The 15,664-nt window shown below is 36.8% G+C and overlaps 1 protein-coding gene across 4 annotated transcripts in view; it reads left to right on the forward strand.

Moving 5' to 3' along the window:
• Positions 1 to 8,678: 8,678 nt before the first annotated feature.
• Positions 8,679 to 15,664, forward strand: part of LOC139131332 (serine/threonine-protein phosphatase with EF-hands 2-like) — an 84,619-nt gene continuing 77,633 nt past the window's right edge. For 3 of the 4 annotated variants that reach the window (XM_070697344.1, XM_070697346.1, XM_070697347.1), the window contains exon 1: positions 8,679 to 8,803. The gene's annotated coding sequence lies outside the window, so the exon portion shown is untranslated. The remainder of the gene's footprint in view (positions 8,804 to 15,664) is intronic. The other variant, XM_070697345.1, reaches the window with a different exon arrangement.

The following is a 15,664-nucleotide window of genomic DNA, read 5'->3' on the forward strand; positions in this document are numbered from 1 at the left end:
GGCAACTGGAAATTTGAACAGTTTTTGCTGAGATAAATGTTCATTGAAATTCGGACTTTGTTTGTCCTGTGTGGCCATGATGATCTTGCTCAAAAAGAAAAAGTAACATTAAAATTGAGAGAAAACACAGTCATTGCATGAAAAAGTATGGTACAGTGACTTTTAGGGTTGACAAGGTAATAGGCAAGGAAATTTAAGAGCCGTAATCCAGCGGCATTATACGTGCTCTATAAATTAAAAATCTCTCCTCCCCATCGTCACCTTTAGTAAACCAAACAAAGGCACCTTTGTCAAGTGCTTTCTCATTTCATCAATATTGAATGTCTTATACCTTCTCAGAACACTTTATTCAAACCTTGTATCGCCGCATGTTATGTAGGTCATTTCCCCCACACTCATCATGACCTGAGTTCAATTAGTCTAGAACATTCTCAAGGTCACTGCCCTTGATGACCTCACAACCTTGAATTCAATTAGTCATGTTGGAATGTTCTGGAAAGTTGATTAGTTGCGTAAGGGAGATAATTTTAGAATAGTAATTAGCATGTCAATAAAAGTTCTAGATTGTTCTTACATGCCTTTATAAAAGGGACGTGCACAGCTTCCAGTCAGACTTTTGGGATCGTGTCTCTTGTGTGTTACTAAACTCCAGCAGTAGTCATTCTCAAGACTTTTCAAGACCTTCACTGCCAACGCTGGATTTATACTGTGGACTTTGTGCAACTACAAGCCTGCAAGCCGAAGGACTGTTCATTCATCCGACTGACTGTTACAACTCTGAGACTGGAGCTTTGCCGTCCCAGCTGAGATAAGTAGTCTGTACACTTTTAAAGCTTGTACTCTATCCTGACTTAGCAATTAGTTTTTTTTTGTAATAAATTTTGTTTAAACGTTAACTGCTGAGTTCACCCTTTTGTTCGTTTTCTCTGCACGTAACAAAATTGGGGGCTCGTCCGGGAGACGAATATTTTGAGCCGTTTGACAACATTTTGACAGCTTTTCAAAACTACTATATACTGTGAACTCAGTGAAATTTAATCATGGCGGAATTTAAACCAGAGGAAATGGATGACCTTGATCAGGACACATTTGATTCCCTCAGAAAAGACGACCTCATAACACTGGCCAATTTCCTTAAGGTAGAAGTTAAACGATCTATGCGCAAGCGAGAATACAGTTCAAGATTGCAAAACATTTAGTTAAATCAGGCCATTTTGAGGAGTCTGCCTTAAAAGATTATGAGCCCGAGTCTACCTCTGAACTCAGAAAATTAGAATTAGAAATGCAGACAAATTTGGAGATCAAGAAACTAGAATTACAAATGAGAGAGAAAGAATTACAAATGGAAGAAAGACAGAGAGAGAAAGATAGGCAGGAAAGATTAGAAATGGAAGAAAGACAGAAAGAGAGGGAATTGGAAATGAAAGAAAAAGAATTGCAAATGGAAGAAAGACAAAGGGAGAAAGAAAGAGAGGAAAAAGAAAAGGAAAGAGAATTAGCAGAACACCGACTGCAGTTAGAAATGAGACGTTTAGAGCTTAGAAAGTCAGGAAAATTCTTCCCTTCAGACAATTTGACATCACTAAGCATTTCAGGTTAGTTCCCCTTTCCAAGAAAAGGATGTTGATAAATATTTCCTTCATTTTGAGAAAATTGCTCAGAGTCTGAATTGGCCTAAGGAGTCCTGGTCTATGCTTTTGCAGAGTGCTTTGGTGGGTAAAGCCAGAGAAATTTACATTCAGTTGTCAGTAGAGCAGGCTTCAAATTATGATTCTGTGAAGGAATTAATTCTCAAGGGCTATGAGTTGGTGCCTGAAGCTTACCGTCAGAAATTTAGGGATTGTGAGAAGGTGAAGGATCAAACTTATGTTGAATTTGCTCGAACAAAAGAACAACTGTTTGATCGTTGGTGTTCTTCGGAAAAGGTCAGTCAGAATTATGACAAATTACGACAGCTTGTTTTGATTGAGGAATTTAAAAGGTGCATCCGGAGTGACATCAAGACGTTTATCAATGAACAAAAGGCAGATACATTGGAGGTTGCTGCACGTTTGGCCGATGATTACTCCTTGACCCACAAAACTTCATTTCTCAACACACCATCCCAGTCCTTTTCATACCGAAACCATTTAGGGAAATTAACTCCTCCTTTTATCCAAGAATTTGTCAAAGGAGAGTAGAAAGTCAAATGACAACAGTTCACAGAGTTCAAGTAACACTCCTCCATCATCAGATCCCACATCTCAATTTCCATCTGGCAAACAGTTTGGTACACTTTCTTGTAATTTTTGTAAGAAAGAGGGCCATTTAATGTCAGATTGTTTCAAATTGAAAAGAAAACGTGAAGGTCAAAGTGGTCAAAGTGGATCTAAGCCCACCGGCTTTTATTTCTTCATCATCTCAATTAGAGTCAAATAATGTCTGCAACACATTTTCTGAGGTTAAACCCCTCTTATCCCCAATTAATGAGGTCAAGGTCAATTCTTCTCAAGATAGCATTATGGGTATTTCGAACCATTTATTCATGATGGTTTTATATCACTTTCTAGTGATTTCTCTTCCGCTACCCCTGTCAAAATTTTAAGAGATACCGGGGCTTCCCAGTCTCTTTTGTTGGCAGATACCCTGCCGTTTTCTGAAAAGTCATTTTCAGGTTCTAAAGTTCTTATTAAGGGGGTAGATTGTAATGACTACATTCCTGTTCCTCTCCATAATGTCTATTGTCTTCGGACTTTGTTTCTGGACCTGTGACTTTAGGTATTAGGCCTTTTTGCCTTTTGAAGGGATTCACCTTCTTCTTGGAAACGACCTTGCTGGGGACAAGGTCATCACTAATCCACTTGTGACTGATAATCCTAGTTTAGATCAGGATCCAGAGCCAATTGAACAAGAGATACCCGATTTATTCCTTCATGTGCTATTACTCGAGCCATGTCAAAGAAAACTTCCGAGAATCAAAATACTCTCAAAAATAATGTCACAGATGTTGACTTAAATGACACCTTTCTCAGTCAGGTGTTTGACACGGATCATTCCGTTATCCCTCGTGGATTTGAAACTTCCAGTAAAACTTCTGCTGACCAAAGTCAGACATTTTCTAGATCAAATCTCATTGCAGAACAACACAAAGACCCAGATATTTTGTCTTGTTTGACAGGGTAGATGATGAAGGTAAAACTTCAGATAGCTCTGTTTCCTATTATACAAAGTCTGGTATTTCATGCGTAAATGGAGACCTCCAGACGTCTTGGTTGATGACGATTGGGCTATAAAACATCAAATTGTGGTTCCAAAGTCCTATCGTGCTGAAATATTGCGCCTGGCCCATGAAACGCCCTGGGCTGGTCATTTGGGAGTAAGGAAAACTTATCATAAAATTCTCAGTCACTTTTATTGGCCTAATCTCAGGCAGGATGTAGCACATTTCTGTAAAACTTGTCACACATGTCAAATGGTAGGAAAGCCAAATCAGACCATTCCAAAGGCCCCTTTACAGCCAATTCCTGCATTTCAAGAACCATTTAGTAGGATTCTAATAGACTGTGTTGGGCCCCTACCAAAAACAAGATCAGGAAATGAGTACATGTTGACAATATGTGTACATCAACTCGGTTCCCAGAAGCCATACCACTGAGAAACATAAAGACAAAGACTATAGTGAGAGCTTTAGTCAAATTTTTCACTTTATTTGGCCTCCCTAAATGTGTCCAGTCCGATCAAGGCTCCAACTTTATGTCTGGTATTTTTCAACAAGTAATGGATCAGCTAGGCATTAAACAGTATAGGTCATCCGCCTATCATCCAGAAAGTCAGGGTGCTCTTGAGCGATTTCATCAAACTTTGAAAAACATGATTAGGACCTACTGTTTTGACACAGAGAAGCAGTGGGATGAAGGAATTCATTTTCTGCTCTTTGCTGTTAGAGAGTCAATTCAAGAGTCTCTTGGTTTTAGCCCATTTGAGCTTGTATTTGGACATACAGTCCGTGGCCCACTCAAGCTCGTTAAAGAGAAATTCCTATCAGACGATGATGATTGTCTGAATATTTTGCAATATGTGTCAGATTTTCGTACAAAAACTCTCTAAAGCATGTGAATTAGCCAGAGAAAATCTTGAGTCATCTCAGCAGTCAATGAAAATCAAATACGATAAAAACACCTCAAAACGGAAGTTTGAACCAGGTCAAAAGGTTCTTGTTCTACTTCCAATTCCTGGAAAACCATTCCATGCTCGTTACTTTGGGCCATATCTAATTGATAAGAAATTGAGTGATTTAAATTACATCATAATAACACCTGACAGGCGAAAACAAAAACAGCTATGTCACATAAATATGCTTAAGCCATATTTGGATAGGGATAATCCTACTATAACTCAGCCTGTCAGTGCAGTCAGTTCAAACCATTATGAAGATAGTGATACTGAAACTGACTTGAGTGAAAATACTCTAAACTCAAAGCTGGGCTCGGTCAAGCTTCAGAACTCAGAAATCCTGGAGAAGCTGGAGTCTACAAAGTTGGCACACCTCCAGCCAGAACAACAACAACAGCTGAAAGAACCAATCCGTGAAAATTTGTTCCAAGATATTCCAACGAGGACAAACATCACCTATCACAACGAAGATGTCTGCGACAGTAATCCAATGGAACAACATCCAGACAGACTGAATCCTGCGAAAGCGGAATATCTCCAGGAGGAAGCCAAGTATTTGCCGAACAATGACTTTATAGAACTCAATACAAATAACCGGACTTTGCCATGCATACTTTATGCCAAATTCAGTGCCATTTCAAGTTTTCCAATACCAAATTGCAAGAAAATAGTCATGGGACCGATCATCCTGTTTGCTATTTTTCACGCAAATTTAACAAATCCCAGAGAAACTACTCTACAATTGAAAAAGAGTGTTTATCTTTGATATTAGCTTTACAGCATTTTGAAGTTTATGTTACTTCTTCAAATCAGCCAATAGTGGTTTATATTGATCACAACCCTCTTGTTTTTCTGCAGAAATTTAAAGGCAAAAATCAGAGATTGCTAAGATGGAGTTTAATGTTACAGGAGTTTAATCTTGACATTAGACATATCAAAGGCAGAGACAATTTAATTGCAGACTGTCTCTCTCTGTATTTAGAGTTTATTGTTGTTCACTTTCAAGAAATTTTACTTTAGAGTAAAACAAAATTTGAGTACTTAAATCTTTTTCAAGATTACATTTGTAAAAGAAAGATTTTTCTTTGAAAAATTTTTCTTTTTTTGAAGAGGGGGTGTGTTATGTAGGTCATTTCCCCCACACTCATCATGACCTGAGTTCAATTAGTCTAGAACATTCTCAAGGTCACTGCCCTTGATGACCTCACAACCTTGAATTCAATTAGTCATGTTTGGAATGTTCTGGAAAGTTGATTAGTTGTGTAAGAGAGATAATTTTAGAATAGTAATTAGCATGTCAATAAAAGTTCTAGATTGTTCTTACATGCCTTTATAAAAGGGACGTGCACAGCTTCCAGTCAGACTTTTGGGATCGTGTCTCTTGTGTGTTACTAAACTCCAGCAGTAGTCATTCTCAAGACTTTTCAAGACCTTCACTGCCAACGCTGGATTTATACTGTGGACTTTGTGCAACTACAAGCCTGCAAGCCGAAGGACTGTTCATTCATCCGACTGACTGTTACAACTCTGAGACTGGAGCTTTGCCGTCCCAGCTGAGATAAGTAATCTGTACACTTTTAAAGCTTGTACTCTATCCCTGACTTAGCAATTAGTTTTATTTTTGTAATAAATTTTGTTTAAACGTTAACTGCTGAGTTCACCCTTTTGTTCGTTTTCTCTGCACGTAACAGCACAAAAACCTTTGACCTCTCCATGTACTTTCATTGCATGAACAACGCTGGACAGATGCCAGCTTACTACTTATGTGAAAATGCCAAATACACTGAAAGCAATGAAAGTTTTATGGGAGAGTAGCATTTTTCTCTTGAGTTTAGTAAACATCTTGTTAGGCTGTGCCTACAACCCCAAGGGAGATGGTGCCTCGTCTGTCAGTCAGGGCAAGACATCAACACATTGATAGAAATTGATGGAACAATCATGTCTAGGCGTGAGATTAATCTGTGTCTTATGAGTAGATTTGACACTTGGGGAAATAACGGAGCAGTTTGTGAAAAACTGGCCATAAAGTACTATAGTTGTATCTCATTGCCATGCAGTTTACTGAGACTTCAATGTACCACAGTCATTTCTCCCTGTGTGATTTCGTGATGATGCCTGTTGATCTAAACCAATCTAATATTTCAGTGACGGATGTCTACGTAGGAAGAAGACAGGCCATTGGCTTGGTTTGAAGGCTTTATAAAAAAAACAAAAAGGATGTTACTCGGATAGACCTTTTTTGACAAATGTGGCAAGAATGTCAGCGTATTATTCTGAGATATGACGTTCAAGGATACTTGCAACTGTGTAATTGTAAGCATTCACCAGAATGCATAATATGTGCGTCACCATCATGGTAGGGATTCGCTGGTACTTTGAAAGGGCAATACGAAACCTTGCAGCCCTTACTTTCCCCTTGGAAAGCTGTCAATTCCTCGGCTTGAAACAAGTAGGTTGCATACCACATTTGGCAGTCATTAAATTGCTCACTTCAACAGACAGTTTGATGGAAGGAGGACTTGGTCATGCACAGTATGTACCGGTGCCAAGATGGAAGCTTATTTCTCTTAATTGAAACGCACAATAGCAAACTTGAAGCTTTCTCTTGAAATGTACATGGAAGCTTTCTCTTGAAATGCACAACAGCAAATGGTAGGTTTCTCTTGAAAGTTCAAAGGCTCATATATTTATTCCTGAAACTTGATGCCGTTTTCAAGTTTAAGGCTTTGCCATAATGATCCCGTCACACAGTTTCCACTGATCAGAAGGTTTCTTGGGGTCTACTTGGCATTTACCGGAAGAGAAAAATTCCTCAAATTTTATGTTTTCAATTGTGTTCCTTAATTTGTGTCATACAATCACTGTTTTATGGTAAAGTCACCCCTTTTTTATACTTAATGTGGCATTATTGCAAGTAACTCTATAAATCTATAAACATAAATATGTAACAAGAAAGTAAGTTTCCAAAGTTATATGAAAAATCCAGTTCTCAGCATTTTATTGTATATGATATGCAGCATCTGATTATGAACTATTGATTACATTGCAATGCTATTTGTTCCCCCGGACATCAGTCCAACCACATCATATTAGTCTCAAAACTTGAACTTCAAGGTGACATTTTAGAGTTTCTCAGATGAATCTTTTTATTTAAACAGTAAACCAGTAATATATTTTAATAGCCTAACAGCAATTTCACACATGTGATATCATTTTGCCTTGTGTACCGCGATATAGAAATCCGCCTACTATTACAGGAAACTATGGGAATGTAGACAGAGAAAGAGGCAAGTACATAACTGAACCATGAACTACATGACAGTATAACAAACTATGACATTGAAATTCCATTTGCTGTTAAACTTAAAATGTATTACCCACTACAATGTTTTCATGTCCAAATACCCAGTATTCAGTTTATCAACACAGCCTGTGTGTGTTTGTGTAATGTCCTTATGCAACAACTACATTGTTTAGGTCATGCCAAGAATCAACTTTTACGCCAACAATGGTACGTAATTTTGCAGTGATGGCAAGGCTACCCTTGCACAGTGATTTGGAACATTGCCTCTTGGAGAAGAATTCAAAAATATTCTTGTTCATGAAACAAAAATAACGAAAATATCAGCTAAAGTTCAGGCCATTGCCCCTATAAATGTCATCGATATATTGTTGCTTGTAAATTAAGCAGGCGTTCTAATGTGATAATTGCACTGTGATGTGATAATTGGTAATTAATTAGGTGATTTACTAATAAGGTACCCCTATGATGCTCTTTGTACAACCTGATTTGCGAGATAGACAGCAGTGGAGTGGTGTCCAATTAAATCTTTGAATTTTGTCGAATGTCTTTTTTGCACTGTGTGCATGATATCTTCAAAAAAATATGAGGAACTCTAGTTTAAAATAACTACCAAGTTCATGCTGTTGATGGACACCGCAGAAAGATGACTGATGGAACTTGCGGAAGACATTGCAATCGGAAAGTTATACTGTAGATGGAGCATATTTTGAAGGAATGGTAACAATTACCCTCTTGGGATAAGGTATTTATTGACTGGGTTTTTAACAACTGGAGCCATTTACTATGATTTAGCCCACTGAAGACTGACTCTGCCAAGTTTTTTGTTTTGTTATTTCCTCTACACTGAAAACACATGGAATTTTCCCCTTTGTAATAACAGTTTGAGCTACTACGTACGCCCCTTGTCACAATATACTAACTGGTTTGCCTCGGAACTGCATTAAATGGAAGCAAGCACTTTTTGGCTGGCTTCGAAGTTGCTTTGAAGTTTGTTTCCATGGTAACAGCTGCGACACCAACTTACGTCACCGTGGACCAAAATTCGTGACAACCACTGCAATCAGACGGCCTACACTTACTTGCGCAAGTTAGTTCGCAATGCAACCTTGAACACGGGCACTGCCGAGCGGTTTTTGTCGATTCTACGACAAAATGTCTCGTCAAAAGTAGTTGTAGACATTCCCTCAGCTGACGTTGCGCCACCCCCATTTCCGGACGAGTTGTAGTTTCGCCCACCTACAATTTATTATGGCCGCCGTTCTCACACAAAAGGCGGTGGGACGATGCGTACATCGGCAATATTTCAGTGAAAAGGCTTGGGAAGGATAGTCGGTCAGCGCAGGTAACGTGAGTAGTCACCTGTATCTTACACTTATTAATTATTTTGTCGTTTCAAATATCTGCTAGCATGGGCGGCTGTTTATTTTTAACCTAACGACTGAGGCCACTCGATAAGGTCGCAAATCGATTCCCTATTTAACAGCTATATTTCATTCACACAAATACACACGTACACTCTATGTTTGGAGACTGTCAATAGCAACACGCGTGATTGTGTGTGGTATCTCCAACGCACTCAGAGTAATATCGGTTGCATGGTACACTTACGTATTTTGTGTCACAAAGACGATTTTTTATCAGTACTTCAGTAGAAGGGAAAATGAAATATTCACAAGTGAAAGTGACCGCACGCTTGCGACCGATGACAGAAAACCAACACTTCAAAGAGAATATTTTTTCATTTTCGTTATGTGTGAACGTAACCTTGACGTTTAACTAGTACACCGTGTACCACTACTTTCACAAGGCAAGATTATGTTGTGCAGTACTAGTATTACCCAGTATAAATACATATTAAATTCAGTGTTTATGTATATTGGCAATGGCACATGAACGTTTGCGAGTGTTTGTGGATTGTGAGAATCGCTATCGTGGCCTTCGCCACTTTGTATACACTATACTTTTCGGATATCGGATCGTCGTGCATTTTGCTGAAAACATCGCCAGGTGACCTAGCTGTTTTTGGCCCATCAAAGGTAAAGCGAAAGTACGCGTGGAAAGCCTATCAGCTTTCGACCTGCAAAAAATGCATGCACGCACTTGTCTGTGCGATTTCAAATTGGCACTATAGGCGTACGTCCGTCCAGGTGTTGGAAATGTGACAGTGCACATAGCAGACATAGGGTAACTGTACAGGTGGGTCGGTCAATTTACTATCGGAGAACTCTGAAATATGACACTTTATAAAGTCTGAAGTACAGTGTTGACATACAGGAATTTCATTTTGACATATTTACGTACAGGCATGCCATGTCCCCTGACGTTGCCAGGATTTGAAGGACAAATTCTGTTTGGCTGCGGTTTGTACAGCCAAACACAAGCATTTGCACATATTACTTAATTGCTCTGTTTGTGACTGTTGGAACTGCAAAACAAAGCGGGCAGTAACAGTAGCAACTACCGGTAGTACATTAGCATGAACCACAACCACCCTGGAATGTCTCCCGCCTTTGTGCATCACAATATTTTTTGAAGGAATATTTTTTTTGGTATCACTGATCAGAGTCACATTTTATTGGTAGTCAAAGGCTGCCTCTGTTTATAAAGTTCTATATTTATCCACCGATGAAAAAAATTGCTGTTGTTGTTGCCTTTGTATTTCCACACTTTTTTTTCTGTATAGTTGCCATGGTGACTACCAGATATACATTTGAAAGTACGTGATTTGTACAAAAGACTTTGATCTGTTGGTAAACATATAATCAATAAGTTGATCAATAACTTTATTGATCACAAATGTTCACTTTTTGTTCCCAAGTGAATGGATAGACAGTGCTAACATTCTCAGGTGGGTGTTTATTACATGGGAGTTTTGATAAGTTACTGTAATATCATGAAATAGCAGGCGAATGTTTCTCTGTTTTACTTTGTGAAAAGTTATCTACAGTGCTGTATCTCAATCAGTTTCACTGTACAAAGTGCGAATGCGGGAAGTTAGGTGATTATGCGGGCCGCACAGCACTTTTTAAGTGTAGTAGTGAAGTTTTCACTGAGCTTAGAGAAATTGAATTCCCAATATCCTGTATTAAGTCCTGTGGTATAATCTGGTAAAATCTATCTTCAGTCTATCTTTCAAGTATGTAGGGACAACTTATCATCAAACTTGATGCATTCAATCCATTCGCTAATTTTTAAAACCAATTTTTTTTTGCACCAGGGCACAGGAGATTGTTTTAGATTTTCATTTTTGACGCAACTCTAAGAATTTGCTCTTCTCTACAAATATAGTGTATATTCTACTATTCTTATTAGTATCAAGAACACCTTTATTTTCAGTGGTTGTGTAATTCAGTTCAACCGTAAACTTTGTTCGCGTAGCCACTCTGGACTCCATGGATAAGTTCAGTCTAAATCATGCATAGGAAACAATTGGGTGCAACGACAATATTTGTGATAAAACGACTGAAAAATCACACCAGGAGAAATCAATCAAATCCACAATTTTGACTTTACAGGCAAATAAGTACTGATGCGGTTTCATGAATATTGGATCTGTGATAAAATGTTCAAATAACATATTCACATTTAAAGTGAGAAATGTGAGAGTTTTAAACTTAAAGGGAACGTAAAATCACGTATTTTGATAAGGCAGTGTTATAGCTGGGCTGGTGAAGATTATTTTCCTGCTTTATCTCATCAATGGCGCTGATCACAAACGATTTCATTTTTCCTCATTAATATGCAAATATAAATAAATATTTGTCAGCATTTTCCGCAAGAACGAAAATAAAACCTGCTAGTGTTACAAAGGATTCTAAAGATCACACTTATTCATGGCCCAGACTACAAGCTGCCACAACGGCCACGCATGCAACAATAAAATTTGTCTGAATTTCAGGCAGTAGTGTCTGAAGTTGTGCGCATGCAGCTATATTTAGTAACAAACCTAACATTGCGATCAGCGCTATTGCTAACAACAGCTCACTCAAGAACATGGCTTCATTACTTTAGCCTGAAATCCAGTGTCTATCTTTGACATTATCCCTAGAGATTTCTTGATTTAATTTGAAAAAGTGTGCTTGAGCACAGTGCCTTAACTTTATTTGGTATAGTTAAAACTTTGATTCATTCACAACGGGCTCTAATCATTGTTTTCATGAAAATATTTGCTATTTGTGTAAATATATTTAGGGGATGAGGTGAGGGTGGAGAGGTGTTAAGGAAGATATGTTTGTTATAGGTGGCAGTGATTTTGGTGAAACCAGTTGTAAACACAGTATTTGGTTTTGATGTTCTCCTTTTATCAGTTCATCTTCAGAAAATGCAATCACGCAGGGCCAAAATTTGCCTTGGGATATTTAATACCGATATTGAACAATTGCATTTCGCGTTCATTCTATGGTGTTCTCTGTCGATAAATTTGCACCCATCAGTTTAATCAGCCAGAAGGGAGGGCATTTCATTTTATCATGAATGCGCTATTCAGAATGCGAGGTATTGGAGAATGAATTCCAATTTGGTGACGTCTGGGAAGCTGTATTTTTGAAAGATAGTCTGGGCACATCTCAGCAAGATAGCACGATGTTAGGGGAGTGATTGTACAAATCTCTTAAAAATAGTTCCATTTTCATTACAACTATACAGACCTATCCTGGATATATCAATGATTTTTTTTATATATGTGATTTTGCTGCTATTCACAAATACTGACTACTCTACAAATGTGCAGCGCATATATTACAAACAGATGATCTGACAGTGCTGAGTTGACGTATATATATTATATATGGATAGATAGATAGATAGATAGATAGATAGATAGATAGATAGATAATTTATAATCAAATTACTTCAAGTACAAAGTAATAATACCTGTTACTTAAGTTTCATGCATCCTGCAATCTTCAGACAAGATTCTGTCTGAAGATTGCAGGATACATGAAACTTAAGCAACAGATAATATTACTTATATATATAAATATATATATATATATATATATATATATATATATATATATTATATATATATATATATATAATTTAATCTATATATATATTTAAATATCAAAGCACATTTATTTTTAATATTGAATTCTTTTGTTTAGCTTATAAAATCAGCATCATTTTAAAATGTTATCAAAAGAGCACTTTTAAATGGAACATGGGTCAGTTATGAATATGCTATTTGTACTTGAAAGTAAGCATGTAGTTTTGAAATCATATCTGATATGAGGTAAATTAAATCAGTGTCACTTCATTTTTGTCAATTTTGTACTGTTTAATTTATTAATATGCCGGCATGTTGTTTGGCATTTGAAGCATGTGCTGAAATGAGTAATTTACAAGACTTGACTCCCAATGTACAACCCCATACATCAACTGACAGCTTTAATTAAATGGAGGTTTATGGTTACTGGTATCTGTCTGGTGCTTATTAGCTATACTAGAAATGCCATACTAAAAATAAACAAAATCCATAATCCTTGGCATGAATACATTTTGAGTGACAGTGGACATAGGCTGTGCGCGTCTTACCATCATGAATCAACATACAGGTAGTTTGCATATACAAGTAATTGTTATGTGGGTGTTTATAACTTGCTGATAGTAATGATATTATTATTATTATTGTTATTATTATTATTATTATTATTATATGATAATTATGATACAGTCATAAGTACAATAGTAATGATGATCGGATGTAACTTTTCATTGGCAACAGTTTTTGATCAAAATTTTGAAGAAAATCTGAAAAAAATATTGTCTGCAACTAAAATATTCTTTGCAATATTTTTGTTAGGCAACAAAAATTGACTTTAGCGCTCATGAAAAGATACATCCACTTGGTCCAAAATTATCAAAATAATCGCCAAAAAATTCATAAAATTTGGAAAAATGTTGCACAAAAATTTTGGTGGGAAAATTTATAGCACTCAAAGGGTTAACGTTCATCGTAATGGATAGGCTGAGTTTGCCTAGTTTTGGAGTGTAAAACCTAAAGCTATAATGAAAATCTCACAAATCCAGTGAACAGTAGTTTCAATCTCTTTGGTACAAACTGAAGGTTGGCTGTAAATGCAGTGAGAACATATTCAGTATATTGAAATTGCACTGCATTCCATGCTTTAATATCTGCTTCATGTCTACAGTACAATGTGGTGCTATAAAAGCTACATAATGATGAGTGAATGCAGAGTAATCAATGAACTGTGAAATGTTCAATGCAGGACTCCAATTACCTCAAGAAAATTCTAATGTAATTAGACCATGCGATTCTCATTGATAAGGAGTTGCTTGAATAATGCATTTGTATGTCAGGCCCTAAACACTGCACGATGATTAAATAATAATTGATTAATTAGGACTGTTAATCATCCATGAACATGGTTATTCAGATATTAAGTAGCTTGCTCGTGAATAAATGCTGGTGATTATATTGGAAGAAGTTTCCACTGTCTGCGTCAACTAACAAATGAAATTATTAGTTTTTGTTCCGACAGATGATGTAATTAGCTCGCAGATAATCCATTTTGAAATGGTTTGCATGTCTCCTCAACCGTAACAGATACGTCCTCAAAATGTTCATTGCAAAATACAGGTGATGATTTTCCAGGCAGACCATGGAGTTCACCAACTGCAGCAAAAGTGAATGCCCGTTGCTAAAAATTGTCAGTCTTCACGCGCAAGTTGTGTACCTTTTTGCAAAAAAACATAGACAAACTTTGTTTTGTCTGTTCTGGAGGATTTGTGGACTTTCACATAAGAAGATGAATGATAAGTGACCAACACTAAAGATTTAAGTTACTGATTGTCCTGACCCATTTTATACCGGATGTCAGGGTGAAATATTATTCTTAAGCTAGAGGACTTTTTTTAAGCTAGAGGACTAAAATGTAATTTGGTAGCATTATAGGTTCTTGAGATAGAACTATTCTGTTAAAATGTATAATATGTTCAGATATCAGGTTGATAACATGTAGCATATTTGACGGAGGTGCTTTGGAGACCTAGCTGTAAGCCAGACTGAATTTGTTTTGCTCAATCAACAGGGATGGTTACCTCATTGACAATTGGGTGTTTGTTGTGTTTGTGATGCTTGAAATCTATTCATTGTTCTGAATAGCATTCACAACACAGTAATATCAATGACAATGTCAATTCAGGCACTTGTGTGAGATACAGTCTGATATACATACTCTACATGATTTTTCCATCATTTGCTCTGAGTCTAGCAATCAATATCCAGAAAAAAACTGAACTATTTGGAATCTTGATCAGAAACAAGTAAGAAATGAGTTGCAAAAGGCAAGGAAAGAAATACAAATTACTTTAATTCTCTAGTAAGATTCAAACACACAGGTAATGGTTGAAACAGAAAAAAGAATGTTTGTGGTTGAACTTTTTGTAGCATGTACATGCATACCACACATATATGTGCGGTACATACACATTTTCAAATTTTCACAGCTTAATGACAATGGTTGACACATACATGTCACTTTAATACAAGATGTTTTAATGTGACTGGACTTTACTTTGCTTTCAAATGTTAATCATCTTGCAGTCATAATGCAGGATATTTCCAGGCAATATTCTGTGTTAAATTGTGATCCTGCAATATACCATAATCTGCAAGACGTAAGTTTTTGATATTCTGAGTATCAGCGCTTCTCAGCCTATACTTTCATCACAGGGACTCAGTAATCAGGTTCTTGTTTATGTTGTTATTTGCTGATGAAATTGAAGAACACAAAATTGTTGTAGCTGTTAATTGTCTCAATCTGATATTTATATCATTGAAAATACAAGGAAAAGTAAAACCATTAAATCATCTAACAGATTCCACAGCTGTATTAAAATACTAGGGAGGTACCGACCCAGGGTGCTTAAGTACAGAGCTGACTGTAACACTCATTTCATTGCAATTCAGTTCAAGACAGTAACTCTGAGCTCATCTATACTTTTTTCTGGCAAACATTTAGACAATTCAGTGGCATTGGGGTAAGGATTAACTGACATTTGCCAATATCTTTGGTACACAGATATGATTACTTCAAAGTTGCAGAAAGTGAAACCACAATTCTTTTTGCATGTAAACTTTGTTATTACTATGTAAAAGCTGCCCATGTCATACACAAAAGCATGCTGAAAGATATAGGACAATGAGATTAGGAAAATGTAAAGGTTTCACATAAAACATAATTT

This window comes from Ptychodera flava, chromosome 4 (assembly GCF_041260155.1).
Source record: "Ptychodera flava strain L36383 chromosome 4, AS_Pfla_20210202, whole genome shotgun sequence".
NCBI lineage: Eukaryota > Metazoa > Hemichordata > Enteropneusta > Ptychoderidae > Ptychodera > Ptychodera flava.